The sequence below is a fragment of the Bradysia coprophila genome (genome assembly GCF_014529535.1).
Source record: "Bradysia coprophila strain Holo2 chromosome IV unlocalized genomic scaffold, BU_Bcop_v1 contig_5, whole genome shotgun sequence".
In the NCBI taxonomy this organism is placed as follows: Eukaryota; Metazoa; Arthropoda; class Insecta; order Diptera; family Sciaridae; genus Bradysia; species Bradysia coprophila.
This window is the reverse complement of record NW_023503374.1, coordinates 2622967-2641680: the sequence shown is the minus strand read 5'-3', so window position 1 is coordinate 2641680 and position 18714 is coordinate 2622967. Positions and strand designations below refer to the sequence as shown.

The following is an 18714-nucleotide window of genomic DNA, read 5'->3' as shown; positions in this document are numbered from 1 at the left end:
TGATAATATGGACTTTCTGGCTATTTAATCAAGATTTGAGCAGCACATTTAATGTTGATTAACGATTTATTGAAGTTGGAAGAGCATAGACCATATAGTACTTTACAGGAAAACCTAATATTTCCATTGGATGCTGCGAAAGTAATTCATTACGAGAGATAACAATTTTTGACAAACTCCTCGTTATGTTTTTGAACAACAAGCTTGGCTTGCATATCCGAGCCGAAGGTGAGATATAACTACACTTGTCGAAAAGACAGTTACCGAAGCTTGTTGCTCAAAAACACAACGAGTGACTTGGGGGACTCTTAACCTTTTGTCTGAAGTAATGAAGACGACCTAGACTTATTTGACCGAATGTTGACGTAGTTTAAAGAGAAGTTCACGAACATTGAAGGTTGTTGAGTTCGGTCCAAAAGTCAGTGAGAAAAGGGCAACTACAGTTCGCTGGGAAGACCAGTTGTAACGTATAGATCGGAAGCCAGAGACTTCGACATTAGATTTCTTCATGAGGGGCTCGTGGGGGGCAAAGAGCACAAAATGAAATAAAATATTAGAAAAATCTAGGAATTTAAAGAATTTTAACCCCGCTGCCACAGTAAACTCGGCGCCACTGTCGGAAGCTTGGAGTGAATGGAAGGCGAAGAATATTCAACTATGAACTGTATCAGCTGTACAAAGTGCCCGATATAGTCAAATTCATCAAAATCAATCGATTAAGATGGCTCGAAGCAAAAGATTTTTCATCAAACACTGGACGGTACTTTAACAAAAGAAGTAACAGATTTGCTGATTATTTTGCGGTGAGATTGTCATTTTCTAGTTTTTTGAGATGAATTATTTTGATGATAAACTACTTTTATTATAAATTTTATTGTAAAACGTAAGACGACGGGTAAATTTTGAAGCATAAGACTACATTCTCTTTGATATGAGAGAGCAAGACGAATTGGCAAATTAATTAGTTGGCTCAATGATGTAAAAGTTTGACTAAGGAAACAATGTAGACGAACTGTAAAGGCATCCAGCAGTTTTAACAAATTAGTTTTCACCATTTCAACACTGCATCTCGATATATTTTTATGACTCTATTGTGGCAGTAAAACCTATTACATGCAGACACCACACAGTCTATTTCTAACCATACCCTAACTATACTTGTTACGTCACTGTATCATCATCATTTTTACTCCTCTTGATGTGATTTCATCACACATTCGTACAATAATGATGTACTTATCGCAAAATGTATGTTGGAGTGATTAAAGTCTGTTATTTACATAAAAATACGATCAAATTGCACAATAAAATGCAAAACAGATTCACCGAAACACAATAGACAATAATAATCTAACAGAAATGACGCAATCGACAATCCATATCATCTCTGTCGGTGAACGAGAGCTAAATTAAAAAAAAAAGAAATTGTTGACACAAAAGAATTGAAAAATATTCGTTACGTTACTGGATCGCATACATAATACGTAATAAAGTGACCAATTAAAAAAAATCCACATTAAACCGAGTCCGTTCATGTAACAAAATACACCAAAATTGTACCAAAATTTTCGTTTTTTTTATTGTAGTCATATCTAACGACAGCTCAACTCTCATTTCTAATTATCTCTTTAATGAAGCGTAAAGCTTATTCACCCGTTTATTTGTCATTTGAGTATAGCATAGACGTCGGCATCTGATAATTCAGCTCGTGTTAACTCATAAACGTGAACATGAAGCGATTGTTCATAGGAATAGAATATCATCACGAGCCCAGAACACATATGTCCACTGGGTGTTTGAAATCAATCATCCTTGTTAAAAGATTAGCGTTCGTTCCATGTCTCTTTGCAAATTGATTTTGCAAAAAAGTTTTGTTTTCAGAACAATGAAATTTACGTAATTTTGTACAAAACAAAAAAAAATCTCCCAAACAGCAAAAAATATCATTTCCGTCAGTTCCGATCGAATGTCTAGTCAGCCGTATCTTATATGCTGCGTAAAATTCCGTTTTTTATTAATTTTATTCATGCAAAATTAGCATATACGCGGTGAAATTCTGTAGGCTTTTTGGGTGGGTCGGGTCCCTTGACTGAGTGATTTTCTCAATAGATTTTTGTAATAGATCATTGTCAACGTCTTTTGCTAAATCAAATTAGTTGTCAATTTCATCCAGTTAACCTCAATGCTTGAACATTTTTTTTGAAATTTCTTTTTTTAGGTTAGGTTGACAACTGATTCAAGTGATTTTGAGAAGTAACCGGAATAATCAAAGTAAACTTATTCCTACATTTAAAAACAAAAGATACTTAAGCCTCATTGTCAGATAAAACAGAAACAGGCTGGAAAGGGGGCTTATTTCTTCCTTAACATTTAAGAAAAATAAACTCCTGTGAATTAAGGTACTCGCTTCGCTCTGGCCGCAACGTTCATCCTTGAAATTTTCTACATCAAAAGACTATTTGAAGCTAGCAAATAAATCTGCTGAAAATTTATACCATTTGCTCATGAATAAGGCAACTCGTGTGACGTAATTCACCTCGCTTCGCTCTAGTTAAAACTTTCATCGACATCAAGATATCACGCAAAAAATGGTTATCGGAATTAATCATCGATTATTATTCCAGTATTTTCCATCAACGGACTTACCCAAAGTATTTTAGTGATGTTCCAACGCACCTCAAAAAAGTGCTATTAATGACAGCTGCCAAATAGAGTACTACTTTGTATGAAAAAAATTGTCCGAATTTTTTTACAGTGCCAAAATTTGTTCTATACACTGTCCACTGTCCAGTTTCAGTACTATATTTAGAGTACCACTTATGCTTGAAGTGCGTTGGATCTTCGAATTAAAAAGATTTTTGTAAATCAATTGAAATGTGCCAAACAATTCCATTTTGTGACAAAAATTTTCGAGTGTCTATTATCCGTAAGACCCATGGCTTTCAGTCCATGGAATAAATATAGCCACTGGTGTCTCGGCCAAATCATAATAATTTCTTAGAATTTATGAGTGACAAATTAGTATCTACCTAGTCAAATCTGTTCGAATGTCATTTAAAACTCTAAGCTTATACGTTGTGTATCCGATTGATACATCAAAAATTTCATCAGTTGAATTCTTTCCAATGAATAACAGAGAGATCAGAAGGCGTCACTAAAAAATTTTCCATTTTGCTGTGTGTTTTTTTGCCTTTTCGTTTGAATAGACAATCAAACACAAAAAGTGAAATTTTTGATTATATTTTGATGGAAAATGTTGTATGTAAAATTATAATACGCTCAACTCACATATAAAAGTCTAATTAAATAATATGAATAACGAATCTTTTGATGCATAACTAAATCGGAGGTTGTTGGTCGTATATCACACACAGTTATATCGTGTACAGAAATTAGATATTTTTACCTAGTTTTTCGCTGAAGAAACGCTTAGCAACCATTTAACCCATCATCGATGCGAACAGCAACAATGTTGAACTGGAGCTCAAATGCAACGATGTGCAGTACTGATTTTATGAAAATTATAGAAGACAGTTGAAGACAGCGAAATTGCTCGAACGAACCAACGTCTTCTTTTCATTCACCAACTTTATTGAAAAAGACGAATTGTCTGCCTAGCAGTACGAAGCTGGGTGATGAGGTTGTAAGTGAAAGGTCTTCAGTGTTCAATTTTTTTGCCATTAAGACTGTTCGTGAAGGTACCAGCAGCAAGTTTTTCTAAGGAGATAACTGCATCTCAAGTGGAAAAGGTTTTAAAGACTTTCAATGGCGAGCCTGTGCTGTTCTTTGTTTGACGTTGCCGCTCAGTATGTCGTTGAGTATTATGGGGGTGTGGTAAATCGTACAGTGTACGATGTCATAGAAAATTTTATTCAAAGTTTTAGAGGATAATACCAACCTCGGGAGTGCCGAAAAGACATTTGACAGTTTTTTTTCCCATAGTCAATTAATTGCTTCCCAGTGTATGATATTTTAGCACAAAATGTGAATATGCCTCATCGAATTCAAATTTTACTCCAAAATATCATAGATTGGGAAGCATTTAAGATTGACATCGACAAAACTTGAACCAATTTGAAAACAATGGTTCGGCGATCCGGGCAAGCTATAGCTCGTTTGAATCGTCTTTCAATTCTGAGAAATGGAAAATCGAGATTTTTCACAAAAATATTTTCTGTCTTTTTTTAGTCAAGGTCGTAGACCATATTTTTAATACAAATATTTTTGTGATAAAACTCGATTTTCCATACTTTTTTCATAGTTGGCAACGGTTGTGACCTCTTGGGAAGTACAAAGTATATTTTGAGTGACCATTTATTGACTCTAAATGAGCGGTACGCTTCTCTGCTTTAAAATAAGCCCACATTCAGTGCAAGCAATAGAGTTTCCGTTCTTTTTATGAAGTCAAATAAATGAGGTTTTCCACCTACTACGAAGTAGGAGTAAAGCAACATTTTCAAGGCCAATGATGGGACGGTTCAGGACAATTTTGTACTGATCATGCAATTTTGACTTACTTTATTTCATTTGCATCGTTCCATCCTGTTTGAAGACCAAAAACAAGTTGAAAACACTGAAAAATATGAGTCTACTGGGCATAGATTTTACTTCAACTGACTGTATGGCTTGCAACACAATTTTTCTGGGGTTTATTATACATGGAACTAAAGAGGATGAGTCCAGCTACAAAACCCTATGGTGAGTTCCTTGGAAACGTTCTGTTGCAAGCCAGCAGGACTGTCTAAACATTGACCATATTTTGAGTCATAAGTCCAGAACGGGTGGCGGCTCTTACCGATGATTATACTTTTTATGAAAGTCTGTCAAAGGCCTTTATTCCTACAAAATTTCAACTTTTAGAAACATGTCTATCTCGAGCTATCAGAAAAAACTGTTTTCACCACCTTTTGACATGCAATCACTTTTCACATTTGCACTCCGAAAATGGGAAACTAACAGAAAAAGTAAAAGATACCTATTTCTCTGAATTAACAGACGATTCAAACGAACTATAGCTCGCCCGGATGGCCGTACCATTGTATTTATTTCGACCAAAATTGGTTCAAGTTTTGGCGATATAACTCTTAATTGCCTATGGGAACATCGACGACTTTAACACTCCAATAAAATCTAAAATAGTGTTTTCTGAAGGTGAACACACTGTAAGAACATATTTCATTTTTAGGACAATCCTCATATGGAGAACAGTCCATTTTCATATACTGATATCACAAAAATAGCTATTTTGCTGACTAGTTAGTAAATTGGGTTGTTTTGTCAATTTTTTGACATTACAGTAGATAAATGGTATTCTGCGCATAACACATAACTCAAAAGTGTAGATAAATCTCATGGACCATAAATAACTTTGAAACCATTTCCATAAAATTATGTTGTGGCCATGCAGGCAGACGTTTCACTACCAGTGTCAAAAGTCGTTAAATCGAATACCAAATGAGGTTGAACTCATCATTTCCACATTTACACAAATATGGATACATTAAATGTTAAAACTACCAACCGTTCAAAACGTTTCTCAGCTTTTGCATTGTAACACTTTTCATTGCAACACACTTTTCGTATCGCTCACATATGTATATGAACAATGTCGAACTTTTGAACTTGTACGTTTCACACCACAAGTGATTTGCTTTCCGATTTAATTTTGAAATACAATTAATAAAAATAGGAAAAATTTTCATTAATATCGATTATCGGTTCATTTACAATGCCAAAGCATATCCGTTTCGAATGAAATGTATCGCACAATAAACTCTATTTAGCGAAAAAATAAAATCCAAACCAATTATCTTCACTCACGTCGCAAATGTTTTGTTTGGAATATATTTCGTAGCTAAAGAGAATCTAATTAGAAACTTAATATTTTCTTATTGAAATTAGACTTTACAAAAACCATTCTTCCATTTAAGTAAATGCACTCACAGCTTACAGTTCTTTGTTGAAGTTCATTCAGTTTACATTTAAATGGTTATTATGAAATGAATAATTACCTAGCCAGATGAAAGATATGTATGAACTGATGCTTTTTACAACTTAAGTGATATGGATATAACTTACATTTAAATGTGTTTTCTTCAATAATATTTTAATGAGCTTAAATGTAGCAGCCAGCGTTTGCAAAAAAAATCGATATGAACTTGAACTCGATAAAAAGCGAAATGTGTAGCATGTGTTCGTTGTTAGCACATTCAAATTAATTAGAATTAATTTTCCTAACAATTTGTTGTGTTGGCATTATGATAAGTTATATCAATGTAAAGGAATGTTCATCTCCTTTCAGCAGATTGTGATGAGCACAGTTATTTCATAGTTCACTTAAAGGAATTTTTTACATTTCGACGATTCGTTCAAATAAAACTTGAGGTTTGGATGGAACAATCATTTCTCTCTCCACACTTCGTGACAGCTTAAGATCATATTATAATAAATTTGCATCATGTACACAGTGCAAAAAATTGTGGAACGAGGTATTGCAGTACCTCAAACTTTGCAAGGTCACACGAACACTGATGAGCGAGGGACAAAGCGAATTTGAAGGTAATGCAGTATTTTCATCTTTCGTTATGACCCAAGTTTTTTTTTAATGATAAATTATTCTCTAGGGATCTTTTTCCCTGTTTACCAACATTAGGCTTGATTTCCACTTACAAAAAAATCACATAGTTTTGCATCCGTTTAGCTAAACCACGCACCTTTTCTATTTTTAAAGAGTAAACGTAGAGAAAACGGAGTGCTTTTTTCGTAAGGCTTGATTTCCACTTACCGAAAACGTACTCCGAGTGAGAGATATAATATAATTTCTTCAATTTTTACTCTGTTTACTTGACAATTCGCTTCGCTCTATCACGGCTCTCTCACGTAGTACTTTTTGTTGAGTAGAAAACATACTAAAGTGGAAATCAAGACTAATTGTCATTTGACAAATATTTTAAACGAGCAACCCAAAACTAAAAACGTTCGTTCAATACCATCCATTAAAAAAAAACGACAGAATATGTCAACTAATCCGAGTATTCCATTCAAAATTTGTGATGATTTCTTGAAAATACCTAAACAGACGAATAGATGAATGTCAAAGAGAACTACAATATAAAATTTTAAATAGTAGTCTGTTGATGGAGAAGCCCTCACAATCACTAAATAGATTAAAATATTTAGGAAAACATATGGATCTGTTTTCTCACATTTTCATTTTTGGCAAATTGACTCTTAAATGACTTAAAGAGTCAATTTGCCAAAACTTCGACCAAGTTGTATAAAAGAGGAAAACAAGCCATCGGCGATTTTTAAAAGCTATGCGTTAAATGATTCAGTGGTCCTTCCTGAGTTATTTGCAACAAAAAAAATCTTAGAAGAAATTATGTTTTCACACCAGAGGAAGAGGTGTAAGAGGCTAGCGGAAACAACTGAAGATAGTCAGTCCACTCTGGCTTTTGGACCGGCGCTAGTTCTCGAGGTCGAAACAGCCTTCTTTTTCTCAATTCATTCACTTAATGTGAGTCCAGGGTAAGGAAAGAGTGTTAAAACTGTGTTTGTTCTTAATTTATTTTGTTTTTAGCTTAACTATAAACTATAATAATAGACTTGGTTGATATGGGTGTCGTTGGGTAGGTAGTGACCTCTACTATCCATGACACCATACACCTACCGCGGCACGACTTTCGTTGAGCTTCAATTTTGATTGAAGCGTACTAACACAAAAATTCTGTAGAATTCGACTTTTCTTCGCGTCAATTTTAATTTTTCTGACATATTAGACAATTTTAAGTCAGGGTTGGAGAATGAAAAGAATAAACTAATTCAATTTTGTCATATAAAAATTCGTAAGAAAAATTTCGAAATGTTTTAAAGGCCAGCATATACCAATGACCATAATTTCAGAGAAATGCGTTACGTATTGTCGGTGATATGCAACAAAAACTATTTTGGTCGTCCAAGTGCAAATGACTCAGGAGGGTCCCCTCCAAAAATCGCCGATGACTTGTTTTTAACTTGTTCGAAGTTTTGGCAAATTAACTCTTAAATTTGTTTAATTCATTTTCTACAGGAAGAAAAAAAGTTTAACTTTTAAAGTCTTGCAGTCCGATAGCTTAAATAAGTCGCATTGCTTCTGCATTTTAATAAGCAGGTGTTTTAGTGTTCCACCCGTTGAAAGCAGATTATAGCGCGTTGTCCACTCATGAGCGATTTTTTGGTGAACGACCCGATATATTCGAAGGTTCTGTCTGAAACAATGCGCCTTCAAAAGTTGTAGAACACTTCCCGAACCACCCTTTCCAATCGACAGCATTATTAGTTTTCTTACAGTCGGTGACTATGAAATAAGTGACGCATTTCGTTTCAGCTGTTTATCAGCTGATTCAAAAGTGTTCAACTTTAGTTTGAATGAGCGGATAAGCTTATACAAATTGGGTCTCTTATTTAAAAATGCTTAAGTTTGAACATATTATAGCACTAAGGCCACTAAGGCTCAATCAAGGCAAAAAATGAATCAAGACATTTGTTATAGATTTGTTCTTTTCCCAGACTGTAATACCCATAATTAAAGTTATCGCTAGTTATTAGAAAAATGGTTACGCCTCCCGTCATACAGGTGTCATACAAAATCTTTTACTTAGTTTTCTTTATTATACATTTGGCAATACACAAAAGAACATCAACTGGTCAGAGCTCTTGTGTTTGTTGTCGATAACAGATGAATAGCTATGTCTAAAAAGTCAGATGACATTGTAGAGAATCTGAACGAAATATTAGTCACCTACAAAATGAATGATCGTTGTGGCAACTCGTTCATTGTGGAGAAATGATTTGCCATCAATTGGCATCACAAAAGAAAAACCTTCTTTCGAACGTTTTTTTATATTATTTTCCACGGTAAAACATTATTCAGATGTAAATAACTCGTAAAAAAAACCAACAATAACACATAAACTCTGTGATGCATCAGTAATAAACACTCTGTTTTGTTATTTAAATTTCAAAGATAGATTGTAGATACGAACGTTCTGTGCGTAGAGAGAAATGCAATTATTTCGACCTACATTTTATGCTTAAATGCTACGCTCACAAACAAAAAATGAGCAAATAAAACCAATGAGGAATCGTCCGTACAATTGAATTTTCATTTGATTTTTTTGTGATCTGATTGTGGTTGCATTTTGTGGTGAATTTTTATAGCGACAATCACAAATAACCTCATTTGGGGAATCGATCCATTTTAAATGTTTCGAACATCGAAGTTCAATCACAAAATAAAATCATTTAAATTTTCATGAACATAAAATGCAAAACTGCGAATAAATATCCACATCGACGAGTAGTATATATAGGTAAAACAGTTAATGGAGAAAAAATAAATAATTGTAGTTAGGTAGGTAGGTACACTCACCATGAACCGAGAAAGAAAGAAATATATAAAATGACGATGCGCTTTAATAACAGTTTTTCAATTTCAGTTGTAATTTAATCCAAATATGAAGGTCAATATCAGCGATGTTATTGCAAAAAAACATGTTTCACATTGCATGCAAGCAATTCATTCATATAATCTGTACAGTGTATACACCAGGTACATAAACACTTTATCGATTTGTTTTAAGAAAATTCTACATTTTCGCAACACGTTTGTCCACATTCATAATTTGAGTTCACACATTTTTTTAACCCACAATTAGCCACCAGTTCCACCAGTGTTCGTTAATTAGAATAATGTCAAAAAGTCTCACAAAAGAAATATGAATTTCCATTCAATTAATATTTCTAACAAATTCGAAAATGGATGTATCCAATTGACTCAGACTCAAAAGCACGACGATACTTTGTTTTTTTTCTTTCTTTCCATTTAATTTAATTTTTTTTCAAACAATCAGCATTTTACCTACTTTAAATTTACGAAAACCATTTTTTTTTTACTTTGTTCATAACAATAAAAATTCGAAACTTAGCCTCGTTTCATCTTCTAAGATCTTTTTACATTGTTTTTATTATTTGATTTTCTACGTCGTCGTCGGTGAATTTGAAAACCATCATTCAGTTAGCTTAAAACACATCGCTAATAAAACTTGTACACACGCGCGCAAAACAACCTTTCGACGCAACGTATTTAACGAAACTGAACTGAAAACACTCGAAACCATATGGACTCAACCATCTCCATTAATTTCACGATATTTTCCGCTATAATACCTGCAAGTAGAATTAACTATCTCACCGCATGTATTGGATACATGTTGTTCTACACCTGGGTTTTGTACACAGGTAATTTAAGTGTTAGTTTCAGACCGAATGATGATTTCTGTGAAGAGAAATACGAAATCGCATAGAGCGAATAGTAGTTGGTAAGATGATTGGACTTGCATTTGAAAAAAAAGAATCAATGCCGAGTGTCAGGGCCCTCTGTGCGATTAGATTGAGGAGATTTATTGGTGTAAAGAACAGAGAAACAGAGATTATATTTTCGTGCTGCTTTAGAGATGATGTCACATCTTCGAAATTACGTAGATCATCGTCAAGTTACGGTTCTTTCAGACGTAACCTCACTTAAGTTTCGTTAAATGTTTCGTTCATTTTATTCAATCATTTGCATGGCATTTCCTAATGTGGATGGCATTTCCTAACGTGGATGGTATTTCAAGTGTCCTTGAAGATGATCTATATAGATAAGTCATAAAGTTTTAACTCTATGGGACAAGATTACAAACAATTTTCTTGCTAAGATTACAAACCATTCATTCGCTTCGCTCGTATAGGCAAACTCACATCTAGTGCGCAAAACAACCACATTTACTAACTTGTTAGCAAAATAGCTATTTCATTTCAAATACGAATCAATCACAAGTAAAGGAAGGACTTATCTGCTCCCTTAAATATGTAGTAGTCATCAACGCAAAGCGTGACTTTGTTTCGTCGATTGTCCATTTTTTACGTTAATTCACCTATAAACCACCCAACAAACCCTAAATTCAGAAGAAATCCCAAAAAACATCGCAAATCCTTTAAAACCTTCCGAGTTCTAGAACTGGGGAGATGTTAGATCATAGGGGTGATGGAATTTTGGGAATAAACACATTCAATAATGTCAAAAGTTTAAAAGACATTTCGGAAACACTTGAAATTGCATGTATTCTAGATCTAGGAAGATTGTGGACTATGTGGGGTAGTAGAATTACTACCAACCTAATAATACCCAAAAATGAGAAGGGGTAACCCAAAAAAACCTCAGAAATCCTTCAAAATCCGAGGGGTGACGCACTTCCATTTAATCCATTTAATCCATTAAATCCATTAAATCCATTAAATCCATTTAATCGATTTAATCCATTTAATCCAAAAAAAATTTTTTAGTTTTACCGAAATAATTAGGCTACCGACCTAAAAAATTTGTAAAGTAATTGCGAAAAATGGTATTAAATTTATTTAATCCATTTAATCCATTTAATCCACTTTACACCAAAAACTCCTAAAAGTGGATTTTTTCGCTTTTTAACATTGTAGTATGAGTTGTAGTACGTGGTTCGATCAAAATCAACAATTTTTAAGACTTTTACAGTATTTGGTAAAATGAACTTTTTTCCTATTTAATCCATTTAATCCAATTTTTATTCCATTTAATCCATTAAATCCATTTAATCCATTTAATCCATTTAATCCATTTAATCTAGAAGTGAGTTACCCCTCGTCAAAATCATAAAGTTCTAAAAGTGGGAAGATGGTGGATCATGTGGGTTGGTGCAGCTTTGGGAACCAACATACCACATCAATAACTCCAAAAGCTGGAAAAAATTGTGAAAATCGGGTTTTTCTTCAGTTATTCAGTATAAACTATACGCAAATGCCTTGCCCCTACCGTCTAGTTCGAATTCCACATGTTACAAACGACATAGCGGTTCTGTAAGCCCCCAGTACTTTGTCAGGGGCTAAAAAGTAAATTCCCCTCTCACATCATCACATAGATATTTTGGGATTTAACCAGCTATAATAACGAACATCAATATCAATGCATATCCCTCGATGTTACATTGCAACATTATACGGAACGACTGTTAGTGCGAGTGATAATATTCTATCAACATGGAACACATCCAATGGCGATATAAATTTGGACTCAACAAATTTAGGTAATTTATTGCCCCCATCCCAATGTGTATATATTTGACCAGCTGATGACGGACAAATATTAAAAAAAACGAGAAGCCGAAGCTGATGTGTAATGGAAGAAAGCACAAAAGCATCACACACCAGTCTGTGTGATATTTCATTTTTATTAGTCAATAACCGAACATTTTGTGGCTTTAGTTTTATGATGAATTTTGTCGGTCCAGGCATTTACTTTCTGTATGGTGATGTTGCGGAATAAAGTTTTCATTATTCGACTGTTTTTATGTATTTGGTGCATAAATGTATAAATAAATGGTTCAGATGTTGATATTATAAGCTTATTTGCCATCCAGTCGTAACATCGTTGACAAACCAGTATTTGCACACATGTGTTCCAGTTGACAAAATGTTGAATATTATTTTTGACTTCGGTTTCCAATTCGACTGCATTAGTTTGCATATAATTATTAGTCAACTGAATTTCTTGATTGTTATTTCGAAGCGATATAACGAAATATCTGAATTTGTAAATTGAGCAAATAATTTAAAGACTCTTGACGGCGTTACGGGGTTCTGGCAAAATTATCCGCTCCTCTTCAGGCGATTTAGCATGTAAAATATAGACGGAGAACTAGGACGGAAAAGTTGAAAAGTGAAGCCTTCGTTCCGTCCTAGTTACTTATGCTAAATGGATTTTTTAGCGTAATTGATTCCAGAACACGCCTCAGCGGACTTGAGATCATAGCGATATTGGCTTGTTAGTAGAGGTGTGCGCCGATCAACTTTTGTTCGGCGGCGGCTGTAAACATTTTTCAGAAAATTGGCGGCGGCGTGAATACACTGAAGTTTTTTTTTCGGCGTAAAAATCGGCGCTATATGGCGAATTGTTATTACTTTTCAAAAAAAAATCCCTTTACTCTAAATTTAAAATATTTCATTTGAAGACCAGTGCTGAATATTCAATTGATTGTTGTGACAAAAAGCGGTCCAAGACATTCTCAATGAAACTAATATCTTAGGAACTCCGGTTTTGAGTCATTTTTTCAAATAGCTGTTCCTTTAAAAGTTGGATTTTCAAACGGAAAAATAAGTAATTTACTTTTTATTAAACTTTTTGTAAAAAGACCACCAATTTTCACTAATTTCAAGTTTTCAATATCCAAACCGTACATAAAGTATCCGGGAAAGTCGAGATTTTCCAATCAGCTACATACCAGCCGAAACTCCTACTTATTTTGGAGTTTCGAGTTTCAAACTTTTCCATGGTCAATAAAGGAGACAGTTGAAAAATCTGATAGTAAAAAGCGAAGCATATAAAATCACTTACTGATGTTATTGATTGGTGATATAGAATTACCAAAATATTATTCTCTTTTTATCAACATCAACGTATACGAGCGTAGCGAAGGAGTTTACTTTTCACACGAGCCCATTTTTCACAAGATACCATCACTTATACAGATTTTTTCGAATCATTAGTCAAGTATTAGTTGTCTACCATTCCTTCTCATTTTGGACACATGCAATATGTTGGTTTTCCTCACTCAATTCTATTGTGTTTTTTGATAAAAATTTATTTTTACTCGTACTTGTTACTCAATTACCTCTACTTTGCGCCTAGAAAGGTATATTTAGATTGACCGAATATTCGGATGAAACACTGTGGCTCCGGCTTGTGATGGAAACAACTCATTGCCTAAAAAAGCCTTTAAAATGCGATGGGAAAACTATTAATACAATTAGCTCGGTTTATATTCGAACGAAGTGTACTGCAGAATCTCCAGTGGAGATGAACGTGAAGTTAATTCACAACGTGTTTCATACAACATTTTCTGCACCAAATCAAAAAAGTTAACTTTTCGCAGCTCACTTACAGAAAGGTAATTAGTTCAGGTTTGAACATTTTCTATTAAAAAGTAGCTTATTCCCGCAAACCCCTGGAAAATTTTAATAGTAGATTATGATACCGGCGAATTTTTTCAGCGTTATACACTCGTGTATATTACACAAAATACGTATTCAACGAGTATTTGTGTAATATACAAGAGAGTATTACGCGTGAAATATTCTCCGGTATCATATTTTCTTTTATTGTATTGCGGAAACGACCAACTTATCGACATATTAATGTAGGATATAATGTTTGGTACAATACTCTGAAAAACAGTGTTTAATGTCGATATATAGACCGCAATGCAATAAAGTAAATTAAATAACTGTTTCATCACGTTTTTGTTCAATAATGTTACACATTGATACTGAGTAATATTGCAGAATGTTCGAAAAGATGATAGTATTGAAAAATTCTCAATTTACCAGAATATTTCAAACCGAAACGTGGTCCTAGTAAATGTTGTCGTTAGGTTTATTGGATTGTAATAAGTATGGATTATGCTTGTTACAACCACTCCACAAACTATTTCTTCGTTAAAAGTTTTTCCTCATAATTTTCCAGATAATTTAATCTGGAATTCAATCTTTATAACTTTAACAGCTCAATTAAAGTTTATTTGTAGAACTTTGCATACTGCTTACAAAAGGTAAAAAGTGTGGATTTTGAGTAAAACTTAATTTGAAGAAAAGTTTTTTCCAATGAGTTAAATCAATCTAAAATACTTTTATATCTTCTGTATCTTGTAAAATGAGAGGATGGATGAAAAATTGTTAAAATTTAGTTTTACATGCTAAATGTTTGGAAAACCGTACCGTTCACAATTTAAGAACTTTTTGCGATACCTTCAACATGTAATATAATTTACATAAGTCGAGATAAAAATGGATGGTCAAATTTTTGACTTTATTTACCTCGGAATCGCCTCGGATCGACGTACTTTTGTCATCGCTGTCGGTAAATTACCATATTTTTGGGCGCCTAATTAAAGTTACATTTTGTACTTCAATCGTTCAAATCAGGGAGTTTTACCGATAATCGGTATATGTTATCGATAGAAAGCTTATGTATGTTTGTAGCTTCGGTACACTTTACTCGACCGTGAAATGTAAAATTAAGACCGACAAGACCGATAAATCGAGGAAAATTTAAAACTTATCGGTACTCAGGATTCCTGAGTCAGGAATATCGATACATTATTATTTCTTTATCTGCAAAGCTTAACTTTTTCCCAAAATTTGTAAAAAAAATTTATTATTTTTTTACAGTTAGAGGCAGTGAAATTTCAACATGAATTTGCTTCAGCTGTTTTTCATCTGATCCACACAAAAAATTAGACCTGTCACGTGCGTGAGTGTAGCAGCTTCATTCATTAAACAGTTTTGATTGCATGTGTGGATCTGGTGAAAAATAGCTGAAGGAAATTCATGTTGAAATTGCCTCTAAAACTGTAAAAAAATAATTGTACAAATTTTTCACTGCAACCGACTGTACATTTTTTTGAAGAAAAAAAAACGAGTTACATACGAAAAGAGAAGACTTGCAAATGAATTGCAAAAGAGTTCCACACTAAAAAGGGCTCCACATTTTAAAAAAAACGAGTAATTTGCAACTCGTCATACGGTTTCCATTTGTGGAATAATTAAGAAATGATTAAAGGGAACAACACTAAAATGCAGGAAACAAGAATGTTGAAATAAACCTATAGCTTCAATCATACCATAAGAAGCTGCGTGAGGTAATTACGGTTTGTATAAAACAAATTTAATTACGATTGAAAAAAAATCGATTAAACTGTTAAACAACAACTGTGTATTGTAAATGTAAAATCAGTTCTTGAAAATGGTTAGAAGTTTTTTTTTCTTCTGTAATATTGAATTAACTGATCAATTTTTATTGGCAGGCAGATGCAATAATGTTGGAAATTAGCAGAAAAATGATTTTTTTTTCTTTTGATTTACAATAATGCAACTTCTAGTCGATTGTTGATAGAGGAATTTTAATTTATTAGTTAATTGAACTTAGAGAACCGCGTTCTACACAATTCATGCATTTTTTGTGCCTCTACAAAATTAGAATATATCATGTTGATCTCTTATTCATCGCACTGGCTAGTTCAGCAAACCAAATATTCAGCCATATATTTAGAAATGTTAAAAACATTGAAGATTTTGTGAATGGAAATTCTATAAACAAGCGAACAAACAAGGTATCAGAAGAGTCGGAGCGTTTGCTGCAACTGAGCCCCGTACAATCCCGTAAACCTATTGCGTCCGTAACCATAATACGTCCGTAGCCCTAATACGCCTGTAACCCTAATACGTCTTCAACCCTCTTATGCGTCTGTTACCAAAATGCTTCCGTAACCCGCTTGCGTCCTTGACATTATTGCCCACCTAGCCGAAGTTGGGCATAGACAAATTTACTGAAAGTGTTCCTTTTTAAAATTGCGCATAGCGCAATTACGAAAGCCCGTACGAAGTACCTCTGAAATAAAACCAACAGTTTACAACATTATTTTAAGAACCCAAAATTTTTTGCCAACTTCCTATTCGGTATTCAATTACCTCTCAAATAAAACAAAAACTAGCAAAATCAGATGAGATTTATTCGACTTATGTGCAAGAACCACTTAGGATCGATTAGCGGCCTCAGTCCAAGGACCTAATTCTAGAAATTTTTCTACAACACGCTATTTAGTGTGCAAGTACATCTCAAATTTTACAAAAATTGGCGAAAACGGATGAATTTCACTTAATTTTCACCGATTTATATCGTTTTTAATAAAATCCAATATGGCCGCCGGTAGTCATTTTGTTAGGAGACCCAAAGTCGTTCTGACGATCTACATTCGTTAATACCTTTCAAACAAAAAAAAATCATGAAATTCGGTCAACGTTTACTGAAGATATCGGCAAAAAAACACCACGTTCACTGTACGGCCGAGTAGCCGGATATGAGCTCACTCCAAGGGACCTAGCTCACGCTCCGGTCAACCAAATTTCATAAACTTTTTTCCCTGATTGGCACGTTCAATACCTTTCTAATAAAGCAAAAGTAGTTGAAATCCGTTCAAATTTAGCCGACCTACAAGCAAAAACTTCTTCCCGCCCTGTACCTGGTTCACATCATGGGCTCTAACTTACGAGTCGGTCAACCAATTTTCATGCATTTTTTTTTGTCGATCGGCATTGTTATTATCTTTCATTTTACGCATCATTAACAACTTTAGCGTTTAAATCGCTTATGGGGCCCCAGCTCGGGAGGGGTCGACCGAAAATCGTCCATCTTCGAACTTAGCCTTTCTTTTGACATTACCACGCGGGAAAAAAAAGAATTTTCAAAAAAGGTTGTGATTTACTCAAGTTATAGGGGTCACAGACGGACGGACGGACGGACATTTTTTTCGCGGATTCGTTATCTATGAACATAGACAAATGCTTTGCCGTAACCGTCTGCTATTATTTTATTTATAAATAATGTAAAATACTGTTAAATAAATCGTACCTGTTACAGACGACATGGTCAGTATTATTATCGGGTCTGCTACTTCCATCGATGAAAGTATTTTTAATCGGTTGATTTCAAATCTTGTACTTCAATTTTTTAACATGCATTTTACTATATAAATGACCATATTACAAAGCTTGTCATTGTTTTTGTCATGGTTATCGATAACAGATGAATAGCCGTATGTAACAGGTTAACGTTCCACAAAACGGTAATATTAATTTTGCTCAGGAGCGCAGAACGCAAGAAGCGAAATTCTTCGGAAAATTAAGCTTTTCGTCCGAACTTGAGTTGTTCTCCTCTTAATAATGGTTCCGAAAATTAGCATTCATCATGGGATGCGTCACTCCTAAATCTAAATCTAAATATCAATGTTTCATTGTCGACGTAGAGAGGTCGATGACTATTTATGTTTCTGTCAAAGTATGAAATGGCTGAAACTGTTACCGATGGAATAACACAAATCTTTCATCCCCGAGCAAATCCCAAAATAAAGTCCAAAAAATCTTATTCAGTTTGAATAGGTCAAATAAATCTTGAAGAGTGCGGAACCCCTCGATTGACATTCTTAATTACTTAGGAATTCACAAAATTTAATCAACATTTAAATTTTCTCATATACTTGTTCTTCTCTACCTATCGGCAGAGGAACGGTACTTTTTGTGTCTAATGCTATATTTCTGGATAAGAAATTATAAATATTCAATAATAGTTATTTATCTACCAAGGTAGGTATGAAGGTATGAGGTCGACAAGACGTCGTGTGCGAAAAAATACCGGCATACCTACCGTGGCAGATACAACGTTTTTCGCAATTTCGGGCCATAATCACCTTTCCAATGCAAAATATTACCAAAATTTCTACCAAACATTCACATGCAAACATGAATTCATTTGAACGATCAAGCAACCTGTTCTATATACACATTGCAATGAGATGTATAGAGACGCGCTAAATAAAATCAAGTAGTCTATGCTTAGTATGTACGCTTCAACAATACGTTCTGTATAATTGTGTGACTCTGTAGCCGAATGGCTATGGTCGTTGCTTGGTGTTTGGAAGAATTTTGGTGTTGGATGTTTAAATCCTGGTCTGTGCAAAGTTTTTATTTATAAGATTTAGTCTTTCTTAAAGGTACTGAGCTATGTAGCGTGCGAAAAAAATGTGAAAAAGCCCAAGTGCGAAAAAATAATCA

At 34.1% G+C, this 18714-nt stretch overlaps 1 protein-coding gene across 1 annotated transcript in view; it reads right to left on the bottom strand.

Annotated features, from left to right (window-relative positions):
- The window catches only part of LOC119071541 (myosin-IIIb-like), a 46523-nt gene extending 36395 nt beyond the window's left edge, over positions 1-10128 (bottom strand). Inside the window, exon 1 of the mRNA XM_037176429.1 lies at positions 9410-10128. The gene's annotated coding sequence lies outside the window, so the exon portion shown is untranslated. The remainder of the gene's footprint in view (positions 1-9409) is intronic.
- Between the last annotated feature and the right edge of the window lie 8586 nt (positions 10129-18714).